General features: G+C 45.2%; 1 protein-coding gene across 1 annotated transcript in view; it reads right to left on the reverse strand.

Moving 5' to 3' along the window:
* Positions 1–27,154, reverse strand: part of LOC110503210 (metabotropic glutamate receptor 5) — a 131,712-nt gene that overhangs the window by 44,063 nt on the left and 60,495 nt on the right. The window lies entirely within an intron of this gene.

Consider the following 27,154-nt stretch of genomic DNA (forward strand, 5'->3'; position numbering starts at 1 on the left):
TTCTTTAGTAGTGGTTTCTCTGCAGCAATTCGACCATGAAGTCCTGATTCACGCAGTCTCCCCTGAACAGTTGATGTTGAGATGTGTCTGTTACTTGAACTTTGTAAAGCATTTATTTGGGCTGTAATTTCTGAGACTGGTAACTAATGAACTTATCCTCCTCTGCAGCAGAGGTAACTCTGGGTCTTCCTTTCCTGTGGCGATCCTCATGAGACCCAGTTTCATCATAGCGCTTGATGGTTTTTGCGAACGCACTTGAAGAAACTTTCAGTTCTTTATATTTTTTCTATTGACTGACCTTCATTAATGATGGACTGTTGTTTCTCTTCGCTTATTTGAGCTGTTCTTGCCACAATATGGACTTGGTATTTTTCCAAATAGGGCTATCTTCTGTATACCACCCCTACCTTGTCACAACACAATTGAATGGCTCAAACACATTAAGAAGGAAAGAAATTCCACAAATCAACTTTTAACAAGGCACACCTGTTAATTGAAATGCATTCCAGGTGACTACCTCATGAAGCTGGTTGAGAGAATGCCAAACGTGTGCAAAGCTATCAGCAAGGCAAAGTGTGGCTATTTTAAGAATCTCAAATACAATGTAGAAAATGGTGAAAAAGAATGAGTAGGTGTGTCCAAACTTTTGACTGGTACCGTAAACACACACAGACAGACAAGCCAAGGCCACAGATATAATCTAGTCAGTCACCGCCTGACTGACAGGCCCTCCCAAACAACCACAACTCCTCATAGACAGACTCCTGCTCCTCCAACACATACACACACACATGGAAACTTACCCACACATATTGGCAACCATTAGAGGGGAGGAAAGAGGGTATGAGGATGCATATGTGCTTGGATGGTGGGCAGTGGGCAGTGGGCCTATAGTTTAGCAAGGTGGCCAGATGGCATGTTTGGGGCATGCTGACCAGAGCCCAGCCCTGACTATGGCAGATCTATAGAACATGAGGGTGAAACCACATGAATGGCAATACCAGTCCGTATGATACAGCATTGTCACAATCCAGTTAAACAGATGGAGGAGAAGGGAGAGAGGGGGAGGGTAGAGAGAGAAAGAGGAGGGGAGGGGAGAGAGAGAGAGAGAGAGAGAGGGAGGAAAGAGAGTGAGAGAGAGAGAGAGAGAGAGAGGGAGAGGGGGAGGAAAGAGAGAGAGAGAGAAGAGGTGGAAAGAGAGAGGGTGTGTGTGAGAGGGAGAGAGAGAGAGAGAGAGAGAGAGAGAGAGAGAGAGAGAGAGAGAAAGGCAGAGAGGGAGAGAGAGTAGAGAATCGAGGTATCACAGAACGTTCTGTAGGCTAGTCCAAAAGTCCAAGTGGAGCATGCATATCATGTGTGTCATGTATTCTACTCATTCCCTCTCATAACCATTCAGAGTTCATGCCTAACCTTAACCATTCATAGTTAATGCCTAACCTTAACCATTCAGAGTTCATGCCTAACCTTAACCATAAAAATAGTTCATGCCTAACCTTAACCATTCAGAGTTCATGCCTAACCTTAACTATTCAGAGTTAATGCCTAATCTTAACCATTCAGAGTTAATGCCTAACCTTAACCATTCAGAATTAATTACCAACCTTAAACATTCAGAGTTTATGCCTAACCTTAACCATTCATAGTTAATGCCTAACCTTAACCATTCAGAGTTCATGCCTAACCTTAACCATTCATAGTTAATTAATGACTAACCTTAACCATTCATAGTTAATGACTAACCTTAACCATTCATAGTTAATGCCTAACCTTAACCATTCATAGTTAATGCCTAACCTTAGTAATTTGATGTTTGAGAAACATGGATTAACTTCTAAGTCTGAAGTGAGACTATGAGAGCTAGTTGAGATAAAGATTGGGCTGGGTCTTTTGTGAGTGTGTATAGCAAAGCATACAGCTTGTTCCAGAACATTGACACACACACACACACACACACACACACACACACACACACACACATACATGAACTGTAACAGTGAAATTGGAGAATAATGAACAAGATAGATTTTTTGGAATCGACCTGCTCCCCAGCTCTCTCTCGCTCTCTCTCTCTCCCTTGTTCTGTCTCTCTCTCTTCTTCTCTCTCTCTCTCTTGCTCTCTCTCTCTCTTGTTCTCTCTCTCTTGCTCTCTTGTTCTCTCTCTCTTGCTCTCTTGTTCTCTCTCTCTCTCTTGCTCTCTCTCTTGTTCTGTCTCTCTTGTTCTCTCTCTCTCTTGAGCTCTCTCCCTTGCTCTCTCTCTCTCTCTTGTTCTCTCTCTCTCTCTTGCTCTCTCTCTCTTGCTCTCTCTCTTGTTCTCTCTCTCTTGTTCTCTCTCTCTCTTGTTCTCTCTCTCTCGTTCTCTCTCTCTCTTGATCTCTCTCTCTCGTTCTCTCTCTTGTTCTCTCTCTCAAATTCAAATTCAAATTCAAGCTGCTTTATTGGCATGAAAAACATTGTGTCAATATTGCCAAAGCAACAATGTATACAATATACATTGTAACTAAATAATAATATAAAATGGTAGTAAATAATAATACAAAAATAATAACAATAAAATGGTAACAGTCTACAGTAAACATTAATAATTATAGTAATCACAATAATAGTAATAATAAGTAAGTTACTGTTTACTATGCAGATGTTATTATTCAGTGTCCCTCAGGCTATGGCAGGAAAATACATATTTGGCTGCAAGAGGAGCCATTGCTCCTTCGCCCATGAGTATTCTTAGTTTTTCCTCTGGGTTCAATTTGTAAAAATGTGGAATATATGTAGTCATTTCTGTGAATAATGAGTCTCTTTGTGAGGAATATTTATCACAGTAAAGGAGAAAGTGCATCTCTGGCTCTACCTCCCCTGTCATGCAGTGACCACATACACGCTCCTCTTTGGGTAGCCATGTCTTTTTATGTCTGCCGGTTTCTATTGCCAATTGGTGGTCACTCAGCCTGTACTTGGTAAGGATCTGTCTCTGCTTCGTATCTCTGACAGAGTAGAGATAATCAGCCAATTCATATTCTCTGTTTAGGGTCAGATAGCAATTTAGTCGGCTTTGGGATTTTGTTTCGTTTTTCCAGTATTGTAAATATGATTCCTTTGATTGGTTCATGATTTTGTTTATTGGAATTCTTTCTTTTGAAGCAGTGCTGGTGTCAGCTTGGTTGGTGAGGTCCAACACCATCTGACTGAGAGGGCTCGTTTCTGGGCTCAGCTCTTGGTCTTGAAGTGCTTTAAATTGCAGACTCGAATTTGGACTTGAATTTAGATGTAGCCAAAATTTTAATGATCTTTTCTGTATTTTCATTATTACTGGAAAACGGCCCAATTCTGCCCTACAAGCATTAGTAGGTGTATTTCTCTGGACTTGTAGAATTTTCCGACAGAATTCTGCATGTAGGGCTTCAATTGGATGTTTGTCCCACATTTTAAAATCCAGTTTATTGAGTGGCCCCCAAACCTCACTTCCATAAAGTGCTATTGGTAGGATTACACTGTCAAATATTTTAGTCCAAATTCTAATTGGGATGTTGATTTTGAATAATTTCATTTTTATTGCATACATACTTGTTATCTCGCTCTCTCTTGTTCTCTCTCTCTCTCTTGTTCTTGCTCTCTCTCTTATTCTCTCTCTCTCTCTTGTTCTCGCTCTCTCTCTCTTCTCTCTCTCTCTTGCTCTCTTGCTCTCTCTCTTGCTCTTTCTCTCTCTTGCTCTCTCTCTCTTGTTCTCTCTCTCTCTCTTGCTCTCACTCTCTTTTGCGCTCTCTCTCTTGTTCTCTCTCTCTCTCTTGCTCTCTCTCTCTCTTGTTCTCTCTCTCTCTCTTGTTCTCACTCTCTCTCCTGTTCTCTCTTTCTCCTGTTCTCTCTCTCTCTCCTGTTCTCTCTCTCTTGTTCTCTCACACTCTCCTGTTCTCTCTCTCTCTTGTTCTCTCTCTCTCTCTCTCTTGCTCTCTTTCTCTCTCCTGTTATCTCTCTCTCATTCTCTCTCTCTTGTTCTCTCTCTCCCTTGTTCTCTCTCTCTCTCTTGTTCTCTCTCTCTCCTGCTCTCTCTCTCTCTTGTTCTCTCACTCTCTCTTGTTCTCTCTCTCTCTCTTGTTCTCTCTCTCTCTCTTGTTCTTGCTCTCTCTCTTATTCTCTCTCTCTCTCCTGTTCTCTCTCTCTCCTGTTCTCGCTCTCTCTCTTGTTCTCTCTCTCTCGTTCTTTCTCTCTTGTTCTCTCACTCTCTCTTGTTCTCTCTCTCTTGTTCTCGCTCTCTCTCTTGCTCTCTCTCTCTTGTTTTCTCTCTCTTGTTCTCTCTCTCTATTGTTCTCTCTCTCTCTTCTGTTCTCTCTCTCTCTCTCTCTCTCTCTCTCTCTCTCTCTCTCTCTCTTGTTCTCTCTCTATTGTTCTCTCTCTCTTGTTCTCTCTCTCTTGTTCTCTCTCTCTCTTGTTCTCTCTCTCTCTTGTTCTCTCTCTCTCTCGCTTGTTCTCTCTCCCTCTCTTGTTCTCTCTCTCTCTCTTGTTCTCTCTTGTTCTCTCTCTCTTGTTTTCTCTCTCTCCTTCTACATCTTTCTCATCACTTCATCATGCCATCCTGGCTTTCTGAGCCCCCAGAGAACAAAAACTAATTTTCTCAAATGGTAGCGCTCCAAACTCCAGCCTGATTGGAGACTGGAGGTGTGTATCTCTCTCTCTTTCTCTCTCCCTATCTCTCTCTCGCCCGTCACCCCATCTGTCTCCCTCTGTAGCTTCTCTCTCGCTCTCCCACCCTCCATCTCTTTCTGCCTTTCTTTCTTTCTCTCTCTCAATTCAATTTATATTCAATTTAAGGGCTTTATTGGCATGGAAAACACATGTTAACATTGCCAAAGCAAGTGAAATAAACACAAAAAAATGTGCAATAAACATTACACTCACAAAACCTCCAAAATAATAGAGACATTTCAAATATCATGTTTGTATACAGTGTTGTAATGATGTGCAAATAGTTAAAGTACAAAAGGGAAAATAAATAAGCATAAATATGGTTTGTATTTACAATGGTGTGTGTTCTTCACTGGTTGCCCTTTTCTCGTGGCAACAGGTCACAAATCTTGCTGCTGTGATGGCACACTGTGGAATTTCACCCAGTAGATATGGGAGTTTATCAAAATTGGATTTGTTTTCAAATTCTTTGTGGATCTGTGTAATCTGAGGGAAATATGTCTCTCTAAAATGGTCATACATTGGGCAGGAGGTTAGGAAGTGCAGCTCAGTTTCCACCTCATTTTGTGGGCAGTGTGCACATAGCCTGTCTTCTCTTGAGAGCCATGTCTGCCTACGGTGGCCTTTCTCAATAGCAAGGCTATGCTCACTAAGTCTGTCCATAGTCAAAGATTTCCTTTATTTTGGGTCAGTCACAGTGGTCAGGTATTCTGCCACTGTGTACTCTCTGTTTAAGGCCAAATAGCATTCTAGTTTGCTCTGTTTTTTTGTTAATTCTTTCCAATATGTCAAGAATTATATTTTTGCTTTCTCATGATTTGGATGGGTCTAATTGTGCCCCAGGACCAACATGCTTAGGGGACTCTTCTCCAGGTCCTTCCCTCTGTAGGTGATGGCTTTGTTATGGAAGGTTTGGGAATCGCTTCCTTTTCTCTCTCTCTCTCTCTCTTTCTTTCTCTCCATCTGTTTGGCTTTCATCCCAGCAGGTCACACCTGCAGCTCCTCAGAGGCCAAAATAACAGAATACGAAGCCAAGACACACACACACACACACATTTCACTGCACGTTTTATACCTGCTGTAAACTGCGTACGTGACAAATACAATTAAATTTGATTTGATTGAACACACACACACAAACACACAAACACACTAATGTTTATGCTACCGACACTGTGAAAAATGATAGCTACATAATCATATTGATTGAAAAGGCATTTCACTGCATTGGTTTGTATTAATAATATCCTTCTCTTACAGGCATGGAGGAAAAATCAGCACTCCTCTATCTTTCTGTCCCTTCCACACATATGTACACACACACACACACACACACACACACACACACACACACACACACACACTTCTGTGTTGAAAACATGTGCATCTGAAGCCCTCTTCATGTTAGGAGGACCAGATGGGTGGGAGAGAGCACATGAGAAGAGGGTCTGAAGATACACAGTATGATGGAATGGTCCTTTATGATCACTGCTCACACACACACACACACACACACACACACACACACACACACACACACACACACACACACACACACACACACACACACAGCCTCTAAAGTGAGACCTCTGTGAGGCCTAACAGCACCTGGTTATGCAACTCACTGCGTAGGCGAAGATTGTGATGAGAAGAGGGCTTCATAAGAGGTCCTCAGTGTGTGTCTCTCTCTCTGTTAGAGCGTTGGGCCAGTAACAATAAGGTGAACAAATATGTTGCTGTGCACAAGGCCCTTTTAACCCTAATTATTCAGGGGGAACCCCTGTGGGTGTCTCAGGGGAAGCTGGGATATGCAAAAACAAACGCATGTCCATTACACACTGTGTAACAGGACAAATACAAATTATTATCTCTTTATCTATCTATCTTATCTTTCTTCTCTATCTTTCAATCTATATGTGTCCCTCTTTCTCTTACCTACAGTTGAAGTCGGAAGTTTACATACAATCAATTAGTATTTGGTAGCATTGCCTTTAAATTGGTTAACTTGGGTCAAATGTTTCGAGTAGCTTTCCACGAGCTTCCCACAATAAGATGGGTGAATTTTGGCCCATTCCTCCTGACAGAGCTGGTGTAACTGAGTCAGGTTTGTAGGCCTCCTTGCTTGCACACGCTTTTTCAGTTCTGCCCACAAATGTTCTATAGGATTGAGGTCAGGGCTTTGTGATGGCCACTCCAATACCTTGACTTTGTTGTCCTTAAGCCACTTTGCCACAACTTTGGAGGTATGCTTGGGGTCATTGTCCATTTGGAAGACCCATTTGATGTCTTGAGATGTTGCTTCAATATATCCACATTATCTTCCTCCTCATGATGCCATCTATTTTGTGAAGAGCTCCAGTCCCTCCTGCAGCAAAACACCCCCACAACATGATGCTGCCACTCCCATGCTTCACGGTTGGGATGGTGTTCTTCAGCTTGCAAGCCCCCCCCCCCCCCCCATTTTCCTCCAAACATAACGATGGTCATTATGGCCAAACAGTTCTATTTGTGTTTCATCAGACCAGAGGACAATTCTCCAAAAAGTATGATCTTTGTCCCCATGTGCAGTTGCAAATCGTAGTCTGGCTTTTTTATGGCGGTTTTGGAGCAGTGGCTTCTTCCTTGCTGAGTGACCTTTCAGGTTATGTCGATATTGGACTCGTTTTACTGTGGATATAGATACTTTTGTACCTGTTTCCTCCAGCATCTGCACAAGGTCCTTTGCTGTTGTTCTGGGATTGATTTGCACTTTTCACACCAAAGTGCTTTCATCTCTAGGAGAATGTGTACAGACAAACATGGTACCTTCAGGCGTTTGGAAATTGCTCACAAGGATGAACCAGACTTGTGGTGGTCTACAATTTGTCTTGGCTGATTTCTTTTGATTTTCCCTTGATGTCAAGCAAAGAGGCACTGAGTTTGAAGATAGGCCTTGCAATACATCAACGGGTACACCTCCAATTGACTCAAATTATGTTAATTAGCCTATCAGAAGCTTCTAAAGCCATGATATCATTTTCTGGAATTTTCCAAGCTGTTTAAAGGCACAATCAACTTAGTGTAGGTAAACTTCTGACCCACTGGAATTGTAATACAGTGAATTATAAGTGAAATAATCTGTCCATAAACAATTGTTGGATAAATTACTTGTGTCATGCACAAAGTAGATGTCCTAACCGACTTACCAAAACTATAGTTTGTTAACAAGAAATTTGTGGAGTGGTTGAAAAACAAGATTTAATGATTCCAACCTAAGTGTATGCAAACTTCCGACTTCAACTGTATCTCTCTCTCTCTCTCTCTCTCTTTCTCTCTCTCTCCTTCATATCAAATGTGTTTGGGATTCCAGGGGCCGTTGTTGTCATGGTTTTCAACCCACGCTCAACACTACATCTGTCTGTTGTGTATTCTGTTAGTATAATACATACAATACAGTCAACCAGGTAGATATGGACTCTTCAGTCTCACAACCATCACACTCACTCAGTCAGCAGTCATCAATTCCAACACCTGATATCATCTCTCATCCCATCCTATTCCATTATGGATTAAAAGCTCTCTGTCTCTAAGCTATGAATACATTAGTCTCGGAAACCCAGACCTTAGGCAACAGCAGTGACTAGGGTCTGTGATTGACGACATGAATAACATACAGCTGGCGGGTTTTAAGCTTTTTCGTCAGGATAGAACAGCAGCCTCTGGTAAGACAAGTGGTGTATATTTGTAAACAACAGCTGTTGCACGAAATCTAAGAAAGTCTCGAGATTTTGCTCGCTTGAGGTAAAGTATCTCATCATAAGCTGTAGACCACACTATTTACCAAGAGAGTTTTCATCTATATTTTTCGTGGCTGTTTACATACCACCACAAACCAATGCTGGCACTAAGACCTCACTCAGTGAGCTTTATATGGCCATAAGCAAACAGAGGCCTCTCATCCAGAGGCGACATTCCGGGGACTTTAATGCAGGAAAACTCAAATCTGTTTCATTTCTCATTTCTACCAGCATGTCAAATGTGCAACCAGAGGGGAAAAAACTCTAGCCCACCTTTACTCCACACACAGAGAAGCATACAAAACTCTCACTCGCCCTCCATTTGGCAAATCTGACCATAATTCTATCCTCCTGATTCCTGCTTACAAACAAAAAATAAAGCAGGAAACACCAGTGACTCGGTCAATAAGAAGTGGTCAGATGAAGCAGATGCTAAACCACAGGACTGTTTTGCAGCACAGACTGGAATATGTTCCGGGATTCTTCCGATGGTATTGAGGAGTACACCACATCAGTCATTGGCTTCGTCAATAAGTGCATCGATGACGTCGTCCCAACAGTGAATGTACGTACATACCACAACCAGAAGCCATGGATTACAGGCTAAAGGGTAGAGCTGCCGCTTTCAAGATTTCAAGAAATCACGCTTTCAAGAAATCCAGCTATGCCCTCCAACGAACCATCAAACAGTTTAAGCGTCAATACAGGGAAATCAGGATAAGGTAAGACCCAGATGCAGACCGTGTCGAAGTAACAATGTTTATTACAGCAACAGAGGCAAAGGTACAGGAAGGCAGGCAGGCCCAGGGTCAGGTCAAGCAGAGGTCGTAAATCCAGATAGGGGCAAAGGTACAGGATGGCAGGCAGGCTCAGTGTCAGGGGCAGGCAGAGTGGTCACACAGGCGGGTTCAGGGTCAGGACAGGGAAGGGTCAAAAACCAGGAGGGCGAGACAAAGAGAGGCTGGGAAAGACAGGAGCTGACAGGACAAACGCTGGTAAGCTTGACAAACAAGACGAACTGGCAACAGACAAAATTAAAACACAGGTATAGGTGTACAGTGGATAATGGGGAAGATGGGCGACACCTGGATGGGGGTGGAGACGAGCACAAAGACAGGTGAAGCAGATCAGGACGGAGACAAGGACTAAGATTGAATCGTACTGCAGAGGCTCCGACACTCGTTGGATGTGGCAGGGCTTGCAAACTATTACAGACTACAAAGGGAAACACAGCCGCGAGCTGCCCAGTGACACAAGTCTACCAGATGAGCTTATTTACTTCTATGCTTGCTTCGAGGCAAGTAACACTGAAGCATGCATGAGAGCATCAGCTGTTCTGGATGACTTTGTGATCACGCTCTCCCTAGCCCATGTGAGTAAGACCTTTAAACAGGTCAACATTCACAAGGCCGCAGGGCCAGACGGATTACCAGGCCGTGTACTCTGAGAATGCGCTGACCAACTGGCAAGTGTCACTGACATTTTCAATTTGTCCCTGACTCAGTCTGTAATACCAACATGTTTCAAACAGACCACCACAGTCCCTGTGCCCAATAACAATAAGGTAACCTGCATAAATGACTACTGACCCATAGCACACATCTGTGGCTATAAAGTGCTTTGAAAGGCTGATCATGGCTCACATCAACACCATTATCCCAGAAACCCTAGACCCTCTCCAATTTGCATACCACCCCAATAGATCCACAGATGATGCAATCTTTATTGCACTCCACACTGCCCTTTCCCACCTGGACAAAAGGGACACCTATGTGAGAATGCTATTTATTGACTACAGCTCCGCGTTCAACACCATAATGCCCTCAATGTTCATCACTAAGCTAAGGACCCTGGGACTAAACACCTCCCTCTGCAACTGGATCCTGGACTTCCAGACGGGCCGCCCCCAGGTGGTGAGGATAGGTAACACATCTGCCACACTGATCCTCAACACGGGGGCCCCTCAAGGGTGCGTGCTCAGTCCCCTGATGTACTCCCTGTTCACTCATGACTGCATGGCCAGGCACGACTCCAACACCATCATCAAGTTTGTTGATGACTCAACAGTGGCAGGTCTGATCACCAACAACGATGAGACAGCTTATAGAGAGGAGGTCTGAGACCCGGCCGTATGGTGCCAGGACAACAACCTCCCCCTCAAAGTGATCAAGACAAAGGAGATGATTGTGGACTACAGGTAAAGGAGGACCGGGTCCACCCCCATTCTCATCGATGGGGCTGCAGTGGAGCAGGTTGACAACTTCAAGTTCCTTGGTGTCCACATCACCAACAAACTATCATGGTCCAAACAGACTAAGACAGTCGTGAAGAGGGCACGACAAAGCCTATTCTGAAAAGATTTGGCATGGGTCCTTAGATCCTCAAAAGGTTCTACAGCTGCACCATTGAGAGCATTGGTTTCATCACTGCCTGGTATGGCAACTGCTCGGCCTCCGACCGCAAAGCACTACAGAGGGTAGTGCGTACGGCCCAGTACATCACTGGGGCCAAGCTTTCTGCCATCTAGGACCTCTATACCAGGCGGTGTCAGAGGAAGGCCCTAAAAATTGTCAAAGACCCCAGCCACCCTAGTCATAGACTTTTCTCTCTGCTACCGCATGGCAAGCGGTAACGGAGCGCCACGTCTAGGTCCAAAAGGCTTCTTAAACAGTTAATCAAAGGGCTACCCAGACCCCTCTTTTACACTGCTGCTACTCTCTGTTTATAATCTATGTATGGTCAATTTAACTTCACCTACATGTACTGTACATATTATCTCAATTACCTTGATTAACCGGTGCCCCCTGCCCCCTGTATATAACCTCACTATTATTATTTTACTGCTGCTGTTTAGTTATTTGTTACCCTTATTATAATTTTTTTTACTCAACATCTTTGTCTTCTTAACTTCTTAAAGAATTATTGGTTAAGGGCTTGTAAGTAAGCACTTCCCTGTTAGGTCTACACCTGTTGTATTCGGTGCATGTGACAAATGGCTAGCTCACAGCTCCAAGCCACACCATTGGTCAGGAAATTGTGTATTTCCAGTACAGTTACTGGTGTGAATCTGAGAACCGCAAAAAAAAAAGCAACACTGTTGTTTTTACTGTTGCTATTTTCGATATTGCCAGTCTATTCACTTTTGATGGCAAATGAAGCTTATTGAATTTAACTGAAAATGACATGACTTAAGGCCACACACACATACTGTACACACATACACACGCACACATGGTTACAGGCCTCTTACCAAACTAGAAACTAGGCTGGCAACTATATGGCTGCTATGGTAACCTGGCAGACATTCCACAGCCCCAGACAAACATCTGCTGCTCACAGCAACACACAGACACACATCAGAAAGTAGACAAAGTAAGAACATACAGTACACACTCTGTCCCTAAAGACCTAATCCCCCCAAAACACCTCCACCATCCACCCAAACCACCTCCACCATCTACCCAAACCACCTCCACCATCAACCCAAACCACCTCCACCATCAACCCAAACCACCTCGGCCATCAACTAAAACCACCTCCACCATCTACCAAAACCACCTCCACCCCCACCATCAACCCAAACCACCTCCACCATCAACCCAAACCACCTCCACCATCCGCCCAAACCACCTCCACCATCTACGCAAACCACCTCCACCATCAACCTAAACCATCTACCCAAACCACCTCCACCATCTACCCAAACCACCTCCACCATCTAACCAAACCACCTCCACCATCAACCTAAACCATCTACCCAAACCACCTAAACCATCTACCCAAACCACCTCCACCATCCACCCAAACCACCTCCACCATCCACCCAAACCACCTCCACCATCCACCCAAACCACCTCCACCATCAACCCAAACCACCTCCACCATCCACCCAAACCACCTCCACCATCAACCCAAACCACCTCCACCATCTACCCAAACCCCCTTCACCATCTACCCAAACCCCCTTCACCATCAACCCAAACCCCCTTCACCATCTACCCAAACCACCTTCACCATCTACCCAAACCCCCTTCACCATCTACCCAAACCACCTTCACCATCTACCCAAACCACCTCCACCATCAACCCAAACCACCTCCACCATCTACCCAAACCCCCTTCACCATCTACCCAAACCCCCTTCACCATCAACCCAAACCCCCTTCACCATCTACCCAAACCACCTTCACCTTCTACCCAAACCCCCGCCAGCTAGCACAGAGCCAGTGAGAAGTTCAATTTGACCTCTCACCCTTTAGAAGTGAAAAGGGAAGTGTTCTATTCACATGGCATAAATGGGTTTGCTTGGGGGTGACGAAGCAGGGGAGAGGTGGTATAACCTCTACAGAAAAACTCTTAGGGAATGTTATAACTAGGGTTTCAAAGGGAGGGTATATTAATGGAAACGTTCAAAGTTTACCAGTAAACTACCAGAATTTTGGTATCTTTCAACGATTTTATGTCATCTATCACATCTAGTGGGGCGGCAGGTAGCCTAGTGGTTAGAGCGTTGGGCCAGTAACCGAAAGGTTGCTAGATTGAATCCCCGAGCCGACCTGTCGTTCTGCTCCTGAACAAGGCAGTTAACCCACTGTTCCCTGGTAAGCCGTCATTGTAAATAAGAATTTGTTGTCTAGTTGAATGTAAAAAACAGTGGCCTTTTTGGGGACTTCAGATTCCCCCAAAAAATGATTTAACTAGGAAAGTCAGTTCCGAACAAATTTTTATTTACAATGACAGCCTACACCAGCCAAACTGCGCACCGCCCTATGGGACTCCCAATCACGGCCAGTTGTGATACAGCCTGGATTCGAACGAGGGTGTCTGTAATGACACCTCTAGCACTGAGATGCAGTGCCTTAGACCACTGCACCACTCAGGAGCGTTGGTAATTAGCTCTGGCCCTCTGTGTGGCCTTATCACAGCGTTGTCTCAAACGAGGGTTCGCCTGATATGACAATGGCGTCGTGAAAGAAAATTGGTTCATAGAACCGGGGTTATTTCAGTAACCTCCAGTAGCTGCTAGATGTGGTTGTAATAAACAGAGTGTATTTTTTTTTCTTCCTACAAATGTGTCTGTCTTTTGAATGGTTACAGCTATAAAATATTATGACCCATCACTGAAAGATAGGAAAAGGCATACATCTTCTGTTTCCTTCTACTGTGCCCCCAATCTGTGGATGACTTATTAGAACAGAGTGAACAAGAGCAGGCACAAAATCAGACTGGGGGGAAATAATATAATTAAAAATGATTATCCCAGAAATGTTCCATATGCACAAAAAGCGTATTTCTCTAAAATGTTGTTCACAAATTTGTTCACATTCCTATTAGTGAGCATTTATCCTTTGCTAAGATAAACCATCATCCTGACAGGTGTGGCATATCAATAAGCTGATTAAACAGAATGATCATTACACAGGTGCACCTAGTGCTGGGAACAATAAAAGGCTACTCTAAAATGTGCAGTTTTGTCACACAACACAATGCTATAGATGTCTCAGGTTTTGAGGGAGAGTGCAATTGTCATGCTGACTGCAGGAATTTCCACCAGAGCGGTTGCAAGATAATTGGATGTTAATTTCTCTACCATAAGCCTCCAACATAGTTTTAGAGAATTTGGCAGTACGTCCAACCAGCCTCAAAACCACAGACCACATGTAACCATGCCAACCCAGCACCACATCCGGCTTCTTCACCTGCTGGATTGTCTGAGATCAGCCACCTGAACAGCTGAGGACAACTGTTGGTTTGCATTATGTTGGTTTGCATAACAGAAGAGTTTCTGCACAAACTGTCAGAATGTACACAGTGACTATTAGAACGTATTTCCATAACAAACAGGGCTACAGGGCTAAAGGGCCAAAGGCTACAGGGCTAAAGGCTACAGGACTAAAGGCTACAGGGCTAAAAGGCCAAAGGCTACAGGGCTAAAGCTAAAGGCTACAGGGCTAAAGGCTACAGGACTAAAGGCTACAGGGCTGAAGGCTAAAGGACAAAGGCTAAAGGGCTAAGGGCTAAAGGCTACAGGGCTAATGGCTAAAGGGCTAAAGGCTACAGGGCTAAAGGGCTGAAGGCTAAAGGACAAAGGCTAAAGGGCTAAGGGCTAAAGGCTACAGGGCTAAAGGCTAAAGGGCTAAAGGCTACAGGGCTAAAGGCTAAAGGGCTAAAGGCTAGGGCTACAGTTTACAAGGAACGGGAAACGGACGCATAAAAGAAAAGCCTGTTAGGACTTCCAACAAGACATCAAACATGTAAAGGGACAATATATCTCACCCAGCCGTAAGATGCTCAGTGACGCAGAACTCCCAAACGAGCTAAATGCTTTGAGGAATACACTGAGACTTGCGCAAAAGCCCCTGTTGCTCTGGACGACTGTGTGATCTTACTCTCCGTGGCCGATGTAAAACTTTTAAACAGGTTAACACTCAGAAGGCCGCCAGGCCAGACGGAATACCAGGGTGAGTTCTCAAAGCATGTGCAGACCAGCTGGTCTCCCAGTCTGTAATCCTAACATGTTTGAAGTTGACTACCATTGTCCCTGTTCCCAAGAACTCCGGGGTAACCTGTCTAAATAACTATTCACCTGTAGCACTCACATCAATAATTATGAAGTGCTGTGAAAGACTGGTCATGACACACATCAACACCATCATCACAGACACCCTAGACCCACTCCAATTCACATACCGCCCCAGCATATCCACAGATGGCGCAATCTGAATCACACTTCACACTGCCCTCTCCCATCTGGACAAGAGGGGGTATAATGTGACTATGTGAGAATGTTTTTCATAGACTACAGCTAAGCGTTCAACACCATAGTCCCCTCCAAGTTCATCACCAAGCTTGAGATCCCGAGACCGATCACCTCCGTTTGCAACTGGATCCTGGACTTCCTGACGGGACGGCCCCAGTTGGTGAGGGTAGGCAACAACACCTCCGGCACACTCACCCTCAACACGGGGGACCTTCAAGGGTTTGTTCTTAGTTCCCCTCCTGTACTCCCTGTTCACCCACGACTGCGTGGCCAAGTACAACTCCAACACCATCCTCACGTTTGCTGATGACACGACGGTGGTAGGCCTGATCACCGACGGCGAAGAGACCGTCTACAGGGAGGAGGTCGGAGACCTGGCAGTGTGGTGCTTGGACAACAACCTCTCTTCTAACATCAGTAAGACCAAAGAGCTGATCATGGAATACAAGAGAAAGAGGGGAGAGCATGCCCCCATCCACATCAATGGGGCTGTAGTGGAGCAGGTTCTACCATCCACATCGATGGGGCTGTAGTGGAGCGGGTTGAGAGGGCTGTAGTGGAGCAGGTTCTACCATCCACATCGATGGGGCTGTAGTGGAGCGGGTTGAGAGGGCTGTAGTGGAGCAGGTTCTACCATCCACATCGATGGGGCTGTAGTGGAGCGGGTTGAGAGTTTCAATGTCCTTAGTACCCACTTCACTAAGGAACTAACATGGTCCACACTCACCCGCACAGTTGTGAAGAGGGCACAACAGCGCCTCTTCCCCATCAGGAGGCTGAAAAGATTTGTCATGGGTCCTCGGATCCTCAAAAAGTTCTACAGCTGCACCATTGAGAGCATCTTGACTGGCTCCATCACCGCTTGGTATGGAAAATACACCACCCTCAAACCAAAAAGCGCTACAGAGGTACAGAAGGTGGTACGGACAGCCCAGTACATCACTGGGGCCGAGCTCACTGCCATCCAGGAACATTATACCAGGCGGTGTAAAGAATCCAGCCACCCAAGCCATATACTGTTTACTCTGCATCGTCCGGGAAACGGTACCGGAACACCGGCTCTCGGACCAACAGGCTCTAAGGCAGCTCCTACCCCCAAGCCATAAGACTGCTAAATAGTTAAATAATGGTTACTGGACTATCTGCACTGACTCTATGTACACTCCCAAGACTATATACAGTAAACACACTATATGCACACACTATACTCTCACAGAAAACCCACACACATTCACACACACACACACATAACAGACACACGCATACCGACAACACACACACACACACACATACTTTTAAACTCATCATATGCTGCTGCTACTCTGTTCTTTATTCTACTCTTCTTATTATCTATCCTGATGCCTAGTCACTTCACGCTGTCTTTCTTGCACATATCAACCTCAAATACATCGTACCTCTGCACGTTGTTCTGGTATTGGTACTCCCTGTTCATAGATCCATTCTTGTGTATTTTATTTATCTTGTGTTACAAGTTTTATTTTTATTATAATTTATTTACTCTGCATCGTTGGTAAGGGCTCGTAAGTAAGCATTTCACGGTTCAGTCTACACCTGTTGTATTCTGAGCATGTGAGGAATACAATTTGATTTGATTGATTTGTGGGTATCTGTGTGTGTAATTACCTGAGCTATCACACCACTTTACACTCCTGTCACTCACAGTCCTCCCTACACACAGGAACACAGACACACACACACACACATAACTACATAACATAACACACACTCGTCAGCCCACGCCTGCTTACCCTCACTTGACTCATTCATCCACGATACACTTCATTACCCTCTAAATCTCTCACCATGTCTTCCCATTCTCTCTCTCTCTCTCTCTCTCTCTCTCTCTCTATACGGACTGTATACGAGGCCATAGAGAGTGGCTATCTGTATTTCAGCTATACGAGGCCATAGAGAGTGGCTATCTGTATTTCAGCTATACGAGGCCATAGAGAGTAGCTATCTGTATTTCAGCTATACGAGGCCATAGAGAGTGGCTATCTGTATTTCAGCTATACGAGGCCATAGAGAGTGGCTATCTGTATTTCAGCTATACGAGGCCATAGAGAGTGGCTATCTGTATTTCAGCTATACGAGGCCATAGAGAGTGGCTATCTGTACTTCAGCTATACGAGGCCATAGAGAGTGGCTATCTGTATTTCAGCTATACGAGGCCATAGAGAGTGGCTATCTGTATTTCAGCTATACGAGGCCATAGAGAGTAGCTATCTATATTTCAGCTATACGAGGCCATAGAGAGTGGCTATCTGTATTTCAGCTATACGAGGCCATAGAGAGTGGCTATCTGTATTTCAGCTATACGAGGCCATAGAGAGTGGCTATCTGTATTTCAGCTATACGAGGCCATAGAGAGTGGCTATCTGTATTTCAGCTATACGAGGCCATAGAGAGTGGCTATCTGTATTTCAGCTATACGAGGCCATAGAGAGTGGCTATCTGTATTTCAGCTATACGAGGCCATAGAGAGTGGCTATCTGTATTTCAGCTATACGAGGCCATAGAGAGTGGCTATCTGTATTTCAGCTATACGAGGCCATAGAGAGTGGCTATCTGTATTTCAGCTATACGAGGCCATAGAGAGTGGCTATCTGTATTTCAGCTATACGAGGCCATAGAGAGTGGCTATCTGTATTTCAGCTATACGAGGCCATAGAGAGTGGCTATCTGTATTTCAGCTATACGAGGCCATAGAGAGTTGCTATCTGTATTTCAGCTATACGAGGCCATAGAGAGTGGCTATCTGTATTTCAGCTATACAAGGCCATAGAGAGTGGCTATCTGTATTTCAGCTATACGAGGCCATAGAGAGTGGCTATCTGTATTTCAGCTATACGAGGCCATAGAGAGTGGCTATCTGTATTTCAGCTATACGAGGCCATAGAGAGTTGCTAACTGCACACAAACTGTGTCTTCATCTCCCAACTCCAAAATGATAAGAGCCACCAATTAAACTGTCTCGGACAGAGTGAAGACACACACACACACACACACAGACAGACACAGACTTGTTCAGCCAGACTTTCGGATCAGATTTCAAACTGGGCAGAAGGCTCGGGTGCTTGATGTGTGTGAGGGAAGGCAGGAATGAAACAGAAGAGAAAAGAAGATATAGAAAGCGACAGAGTAAAAAGAGGTGGGAGATTCATCGAAGAAAAGCTGGGAGTTAGAGAGTGGACCCGGAAAATATGTTTATATTCATCACTGTACCCTCAATGACTAACTACCCAGCTAACACATAACGTTCTGAGAACCATATGTTTCTTAGAGCTTGGTGAGAGTGTGGTTGTCCTATTGTTATTTTGCATACAACCTTACCACAACTTTCTGGGAATGGTGCAGGATAGTTGCTTGGCTTTGAAACATTCTCAGCACATTTAAGGAACTTGACAAAAAAAAAAACGTTTTATTTTCTTGACATTTCATTACTTTAACAGAACGTTTCCTAAAAGTGCAAACAAGGTTCAATTTTAATGTTCTAGGAACGTTCTCGAGCTGGTTTGACATTGGGAATGTTCTTAAATAGTTCAGAGAACGTTAAGAAACAACGTCCTACTGTGGGAATTTCAGTACTTCAGCATAACGTTTCCTACAGGCGGTGGTGGAAAAAGTACTCCATTTTCATACTTTGAGTAAAAGTAAAAATAGCTTAGTAGAAACTCAAGTAAAAGTGAAAGTCACTCAGCAAAATACTACTTGATTAAGATTCTAAAAGTATTTGGTTTTAAATATACTTAAGTATCAAAAGGAAATGGAATTGCTAAAATATAGTTAAGTATCAAAAGTATAATTTCAAATTGCTTATATTATGCAAACCAGACTGCAATTTTTTTTATTTTTTTAATGATTACATTAATTTACAAACAAAGCATTTGTTTTTAGTGAATCCGCCAGATCAGAGGCAGTAGATGACCAGGGATGTTCTCTGTTTAGTGAGTCCTCCAGATCAGAGGCAGTAGATGACCAGGGATGTTCTCTGTTTAGTGAGTCCTCCAGATCAGAGGCAGTAGATGACCAGGGATGTTCTCTGTTTAGTGAGTCCTCCAGATCAGAGGCAGTAGATGACCAGGGATGTTCTCTGTTTAGTGAGTCCTCCAGATCAGAGGCAGTAGATGACCTGGGATGTTCTCTGTTTAGTGAGTCCTCCAGATCAGAGGCAGTAGATGACCAGGGATGTTCTCTGTTTAGTGAGTCCTCCAGATCAGAGGCAGTAGATGACCAGGGATGTTCTCTGTTTAGTGAGTCCTCCAGATCAGAGGCAGTAGATGATCTGGGATGTTCTCTGTTTAGAGAGTCTACCAGATCAGAGGCAGTAGAGATGACCAGGGATGTTCTCTGTTTAGTGAGTCCTCCAGATCAGAGGCAGTAGATGACCAGGGATGTTCTCTGTTTAGTGAGTCCTCCAGATCAGAGGCAGTAGATGACCAGGGATGTTCTCTGTTTAGTGAGTCCTCCAGATCAGAGGCAGTAGATGACCAGGGATGTTCTCTGTTTAGTGAGTCCTCCAGATCAGAGGCAGTAGATGACCAGGGATGTTCTCAGTTTAGAGAGTCCTCCAGATCAGAGGCAGTAGATGACCAGGGATGTTCTCTGTTTAGTGAGTCCTCCAGATCAGAGGCAGTAGATGACCAGGGATGTTCTCTGTTTAGTGAGTCCTCCAGATCAGAGGCAGTAGATGACCAGGGATGTTCTCTGTTTAGTGAGTCCTCCAGATCAGAGGCAGTAGAGATGACCAGGGATGTTCTCTGTTTAATGAGTCCTCCAGATCAGAGGCAGTAGGGATGACCAGGGATGTTCTCTGTTTAGTGAGTCCTCCAGATCAGAGGCAGTAGGGATGACCAGGGATGTTCTCTGTTTAGTGAGTCCTCCAGATCAGAGGCAGTAGGGATGACCAGGGATGTTCTCTGTTTAGTGAGTCCTCCAGATCAGAGGCAGTAGGGATGACCAGGGATGTTCTCTGTTTAGTGAGTCCTCCAGATCAGAGGCAGTAGATGACCAGGGATGTTCTCTGTTTAGTGAGTCCTCCAGATCAGAGGCAGTAGGGATGACCAGGGATGTTCTCTGTTTAGTGAGTCCTCCAGATCAGAGGCAGTAGATGACCAGGGATGTTCTCTGTTTAGTGAATCCACCAGATCAGAGGCAGTAGGGATGACCAGGGATGTTCTCTGTTTAGTGAGTCCTCAAGATCAGAGGCAGTAGGGATGACCAGGGATGTTCTCTGTTTAGTGAGTCCTCCAGATCAGAGGCAGTAGATGACCAGGGATGTTCTCTGTTTAGTGAGTCCTCCAGATCAGAGGCAGTAGATGACCAGGGAAGTTCTCTGTTTAGTGAGTCCTCCAGATCAGAGGCAGTAGAGATGACCAGGGATGTTCTCTGTTTAGTGAGTCCTCCAGATCAGAGGCAGTAGGGATGACCAGGGATGTTCTCTGTTTAGTGAGTCCTCCAGATCAGAGGCAGTAGATGACCAGGGATGTTCTCTGTTTAGTGAGTCCTCCAGATCAGAGGCAGTAGAGATGACCAGGGATGTTCTCTGTTTAGTGAGTCCTCCAGATCAGAGGCAGTAGATGACCAGGGATGTTCTCTGTTTAGTGAGTCCTCCAGATTAGAGGCAGTAGATGACCAGGGATGTTCTCTGTTTAGTGAGTCCTCCAGATCAGAGGCAGTAGGGATGACCAGGGATGTTCTCTGTTTAGTGAGTCCTCCAGATCAGAGGCAGTAGATGACCAGGGATGTTCTCTGTTTAGTGAGTCCTCCAGATCAGAGGCAGTAGAGATGACCAGGGATGTTCTCTGTTTAGTGAGTCCTCCAGATCAGAGGCAGTAGATGACCAGGGATGTTCTCTGTTTAGTGAGTCCTCCAGATCAGAGGCAGTAGATGACCAGGGATGTTCTCTGTTTAGTGAGTCCTCCAGATCAGAGGCAGTAGGGATGACCAGGGATGTTCTCTGTTTAGTGAGTCCTCCAGATCAGAGGCAGTAGATGACCAGGGATGTTCTCTGTTTAGTGAGTCCGCCAGATCAGAGGCAGTAGGGATGACCAGGGATGTTCTCTGTTTAGTGAGTCCTCCAGATCAGAGGCAGTAGATGACCAGGGATGTTCTCTGTTTAGTGAGTCCTCCAGATCAGAGGCAGTAGGGATGACCAGGGATGTTCTCTGTTTAGTGAGTCCTCCAGATCAGAGGCAGTAGGGATGACCAGGGATGTTCTCTGTTTAGTGAGTCCTCCAGATCAGAGGCAATAGGGATGACCAGGGATGTTCTCTGTTTAGTGAGTCCTCCAGATCAGAGGCAGTAGATGACCAGGGATGTTCTCTGTTTAGTGAGTCCTCCAGATCAGAGGCAGTAGATGACCAGGGATGTTCTCTGTTTAGTGAGTCCTCCAGATCAGAGGAAGTAGATGACCAGGGATGTTCTCTGTTTAGTGAGTCCACCAGATCAGAGGCAGTAGGGATGACCAGGGATGTTCTCTGTTTAGTGAGTCCTCCAGATGAGAGGCAGTAGATGACCAGGGATGTTCTCTATTTAGTGAGTCCTCCAGATCAGAGGCAGTAGATGACCAGGGATGTTCTCTGTTTAGTGAGTCCTCCAGATCAGAGGCAGTAGGAATGACCAGGGAAGTTCTCTGTTTAGTGAGTCCTCCAGATCAGAGGCAGTAGATGACCAGGGATGTTCTCTGTTTAGTGAGTCCTCCAGATCAGAGGCAGTAGATGACCAGGGATTTTCTCTGTTTAGTGAGTCCTCCAGATCAGAGGCAGTAGGGATGACCTGGGATGTTCTCTGTTTAGAGAGTCCTCCAGATCAGAGGCAGTAGGGATGACCAGGGATGTTCTCTGTTTAGTGAGTCCTCCAGATCAGAGGCAGTAGATGACCAGGGATGTTCTCTGTTTAGTGAGTCCTCCAGATCAGAGGCAGTAGATGACCAGGGATGTTCTCTGTTTAGTGAGTCCGCCAGATCAGAGGCAGTAGATGACCAGGGATGTTCTCTGTTTAGTGAGTCCGCCAGATCAGAGGCAGTAGATGACCAGGGATGTTCTCTGTTTAGTGAGTCCTCCAGATCAGAGGCAGTAGATGACCAGGGATGTTCTCTGTTTAGTGAGTCCTCCAGATCAGAGGCAGTAGGGATGACCAGGGATGTTCTCTGTTTAGTGAGTCCTCCAGATCAGAGGCAGTAGGGATGACCAGGGATGTTCTCTGTTTAGTGAGTCCTCCAGATCAGAGGCAATAGGGATGACCAGGGATGTTCTCTGTTTAGTGAGTCCTCCAGATCAGAGGCAGTAGATGACCAGGGCTGTTCTCTATTTAGTGAGTCCTCCAGATCAGAGGCAGTAGATGACCAGGGATGTTCTCTGTTTAGTGAGTCCTCCAGATCAGAGACAGTAGGAATGACCAGGGATGTTCTCTGTTTAGTGAGTCCTCCAGATCAGAGGCAGTAGATGACCAGGGATGTTCTCTGTTTAGTGAGTCCTCCAGATCAGAGGAAGTAGATGACCAGGGATGTTCTCTGTTTAGAGAGTCTACCAGATCAGAGGCAGTAGGGATGACCTGGGATGTTCTCTGTTTAGAGAGTCTACCAGATCAGAGGCAGTAGGGATGACCTGGGATGTTCTCTGTTTAGAGAGTCTACCAGATCAGAGGCAGTAGATGACCAGGGATGTTCTCTGTTTAGTGAGTCCTCCAGATCAGAGGCAGTAGATGACCAGGGATGTTCTCTGTTTAGTGAGTCCTCCAGATCAGAGGCAGTAGGGATGACCAGGGATGTTCTCTGTTTAGAGAGTCTACCAGATTAGAGGCAGTAGGGATGACCTGGGATTTTCTCTGTTTAGAGAGTCTACCAGATCAGAGGCAGTATGGATGACCAGGGATGTTCTCTGTTTAGTGAGTCCTCCAGATAAGAGGCAGTAGGAATGACCAGGGATGTTCTCTGTTTAGTGAGTCCTCCAGATCAGAGGCAGTAGATGACCAGGGATGTTCTCTGTTTAGTGAGTCCTCCAGATCAGAGGCAGTAGGGATGACCGGGGATGTTCTCTGTTTAGAGAGTCTACCAGATCAGAGGCAGTAGGGATGACCTGGGATGTTCTCTGTTTAGAGAGTCTACCAGATCAGAGGCAGTAGGGATGACCAGGGATGTTCTCTGTTTAGTGAGTCCTCCAGATCAGAGGCAGTAGGGATTACTAGGGATGTTCTCGTTTTAGTGAGTCCTCCAGATCAGAGGCAGTAGGGATGACCAGGGATGTTCTCTGTTTAGTGAGTCCTCCAGATCAGAGGCAGTAGATGACCAGGGATGTTCTCAGTTTAGAGAGTCCTCCAGATCAGAGGCAGTAGATGACCAGGGATGTTCTCTGTTTAGTGAGTCCTCCAGATCAGAGGCAGTAGATGACCAGGGATGTTCTCTGTTTAGTGAGTCCTCCAGATCAGAGCCAGTAGATGACCAGGGATGTTCTCTGTTTAGTGAGTCCTCCAGATCAGAGGCAGTAGATGACCAGGGATGTTCTCTGTTTAGTGAGTCCTCCAGATCAGAGGCAGTAGATGACCAGGGATGTTCTCTGTTTAGTGAGTCCTCCAGATCAGAGGCAGTAGATGACCAGGGATGTTCTCTGTTTAGTGAGTCCACCAGATCAGAGGCAGTAGGGATGACCAGGGATGTTCTCTGTTTAGTGAGTCCTCCAGATCAGAGGCAGTAGATGACCAGGGATGTTCTCTATTTAGTGAGTCCTCCAGATCAGAGGCAGTAGATGACCAGGGATGTTCTCTGTTTAGTGAGTCCTCCAGATCAGAGGCAGTAGGAATGACCAGGGATGTTCTCTGTTTAGTGAGTCCTCCAGATCAGAGGCAGTAGATGACCAGGGATGCTCTCTGTTTAGTGAGTCCTCCAGATCAGAGGAAGTAGATGACCAGGGATGTTCTCTGTTTAGAGAGTCTACCAGATCAGAGGCAGTAGATGACCAGGGATGTTCTCTGTTTAGTGAGTCCTCCAGATCAGAGGCAGTAGATGACCAGGGATGTTCTCTGTTTAGTGAGTCCTCCAGATCAGAGGCAGTAGGGATGACCGGGGATGTTCTCTGTTTAGAGAGTCTACCAGATCAGAGGCAGTAGGGATGACCTGGGATGTTCTCTGTTTAGAGAGTCTACCAGATCAGAGGCAGTAGGGATGACCAGGGATGTTCTCTGTTTAGTGAGTCCTCCAGATCAGAGGCAGTAGGGATTACTAGGGATGTTCTCGTTTTAGTGAGTCCTCCAGATCAGAGGCAGTAGGGATGACCAGGGATGTTCTCTGTTTAGTGAGTCCTCCAGATCAGAGGCAGTAGATGACCAGGGATGTTCTCAGTTTAGAGAGTCCTCCAGATCAGAGGCAGTAGATGACCAGGGATGTTCTCTGTTTAGTGAGTCCTCCAGATCAGAGGCAGTAGATGACCAGGGATGTTCTCTGTTTAGTGAGTCCTCCAGATCAGAGCCAGTAGATGACCAGGGATGTTCTCTGTTTAGTGAGTCCTCCAGATCAGAGGCAGTAGATGACCAGGGATGTTCTCTGTTTAGTGAGTCCTCCAGATCAGAGGCAGTAGATGACCAGGGATGTTCTCTGTTTAGTGAGTCCTCCAGATCAGAGGCAGTAGATGACCAGGGATGTTCTCTGTTTAGTGAGTCCACCAGATCAGAGGCAGTAGGGATGACCAGGGATGTTCTCTGTTTAGTGAGTCCTCCAGATCAGAGGCAGTAGATGACCAGGGATGTTCTCTATTTAGTGAGTCCTCCAGATCAGAGGCAGTAGATGACCAGGGATGTTCTCTGTTTAGTGAGTCCTCCAGATCAGAGGCAGTAGGAATGACCAGGGATGTTCTCTGTTTAGTGAGTCCTCCAGATCAGAGGCAGTAGATGACCAGGGATGCTCTCTGTTTAGTGAGTCCTCCAGATCAGAGGAAGTAGATGACCAGGGATGTTCTCTGTTTAGAGAGTCTACCAGATCAGAGGCAGTAGATGACCAGGGATGTTCTCTGTTTAGTGAGTCCTCCAGATCAGAGGCAGTAGATGACCAGGGATGTTCTCTGTTTAGTGAGTCCTCCAGATCAGAGGCAGTAGGGATGACCAGGGATGTTCTCTGTTTAGAGAGTCTACCAGATTAGAGGCAGTAGGGATGACCTGGGATTTTCTCTGTTTAGAGAGTCTACCAGATCAGAGGCAGTATGGATGACCAGGGATGTTCTCTGTTTAGTGAGTCCTCCAGATAAGAGGCAGTAGGAATGACCAGGGATGTTCTCTGTTTAGTGAGTCCTCCAGATCAGAGGCAGTAGATGACCAGGGATGTTCTCTGTTTAGTGAGTCCTCCAGATCAGAGGCAGTAGGGATGACCAGGGATGTTCTCTGTTTAGAGAGTCTACCAGATCAGAGGCAGTAGGGATGACCTGGGATGTTCTCTGTTTAGAGAGTCTACCAGATCAGAGGCAGTAGGGATGACCAGGGATGTTCTCTGTTTAGTGAGTCCTCCAGATCAGAGGCAGTAGGGATTACTAGGGATGTTCTCGTTTTAGTGAGTCCTCCAGATCAGAGGCAGTAGGGATGACCTGGGATGTTCTCTGTTTAGTGAGTCCTCCAGATCAGAGGCAGTAGATGACCAGGGATGTTCTCAGTTTAGAGAGTCCTCCAGATCAGAGGCAGTAGATGACCTGGGATGTTCTCTGTTTAGAGAGTCCGCCAGATCAGAGGCAGTAGAGATGACCTGGGATGTTCTCTGTTTAGAGAGTCCGCCAGATCAGAGGCAGTAGGGATGACCAGGGATGTTCTCTGTTTAGTGAGTCCTCCAGATCAGAGGCAGTAGAGATGACCTGGGATGTTCTCTGTTTAGAGAGTCCTCCAGATCAGAGGCAGTAGAGATGACCTGGGATGTTCTCTGTTTAGAGAGTCCGCCAGATCAGAGGCAGTAGGGATGACCTGGGATGTTCTCTTGACAAGTGTGTGAATTTAACAATTTTCCTGTCAAAATGTAAGCAGTACATTTGGGTGTCAGGGAAAATGTAAGGTGTACATTTGGGTGTCAGGGAAAATGTAAGGAGTACATTTGGGTGTCAGGGAAAATGTAAGGAGTACATTTGGGTGTCAGGGAAAATGTAAGGAGTACATTTGGGTGTCAGGGAAAATGTAAGGAGTACATTTGGGTGTCAGGGAAAATGTAAGTAGTACATTTGGGTGTCAGGGAAAATGTAAGGAGTACATTTGGGTGTCAGGGAAAATGTAAGGAGTACATTTGGGTGTCAGGGAAAATGTATGGAGTAATGAATGTAGTGAAGTAAAAGTAAAATGTGGTAAAAATATAAATAGTAAAGTACAGATACCCCAAAAAGCGACGTAAGTATTTTTACTTTAGTACTTTACACCACTGCCTACAGGTTTCCTCAGGGTTACATGTTATTCTGTGGGAATTTCAGTACTTCCACACAACGTTCCACACACGTTCCCATGTGGTTCCATTTAATGGCATATTTTTACTACATTCTCAAAAATGGTGTGACTTAAGCGATGTTCAGAGAACGTTCAGATAATGTATAGTCCTCTTTTATGTCAGTTTTTGGCAATATTCTGAGAATGCAACATTTTGGGGGGAATTGTACACATTAACATCAATAAGCAATAAATTATATTCTCAGAACATGAAAACTTTCCATAAAAACCACAAGAAACTTCGGTAACGTCTCAGCATCAACAAAACTCTCTCTATCCTCTGTCTTGTTAAGTGTGTTCGGCTGTGTTGTCCGCGCCCACTAATTGGCCACACCTGATCTTAATGAGTGCTACTTTCCTTTGAAATGGGGTCTGTTTGAATGGACTAAAATGAACAGCTTTGTATGTGTAAAAAAACACAGTAGGCTTGCTCCATCCTGGTGGTTCAGTGGACTAATTCCATGTGGTCGACAACAGA

The sequence above is a fragment of the Oncorhynchus mykiss genome, chromosome 24 (assembly GCF_013265735.2).
Source record: "Oncorhynchus mykiss isolate Arlee chromosome 24, USDA_OmykA_1.1, whole genome shotgun sequence".
Taxonomy (NCBI): domain Eukaryota; kingdom Metazoa; phylum Chordata; class Actinopteri; order Salmoniformes; family Salmonidae; genus Oncorhynchus; species Oncorhynchus mykiss.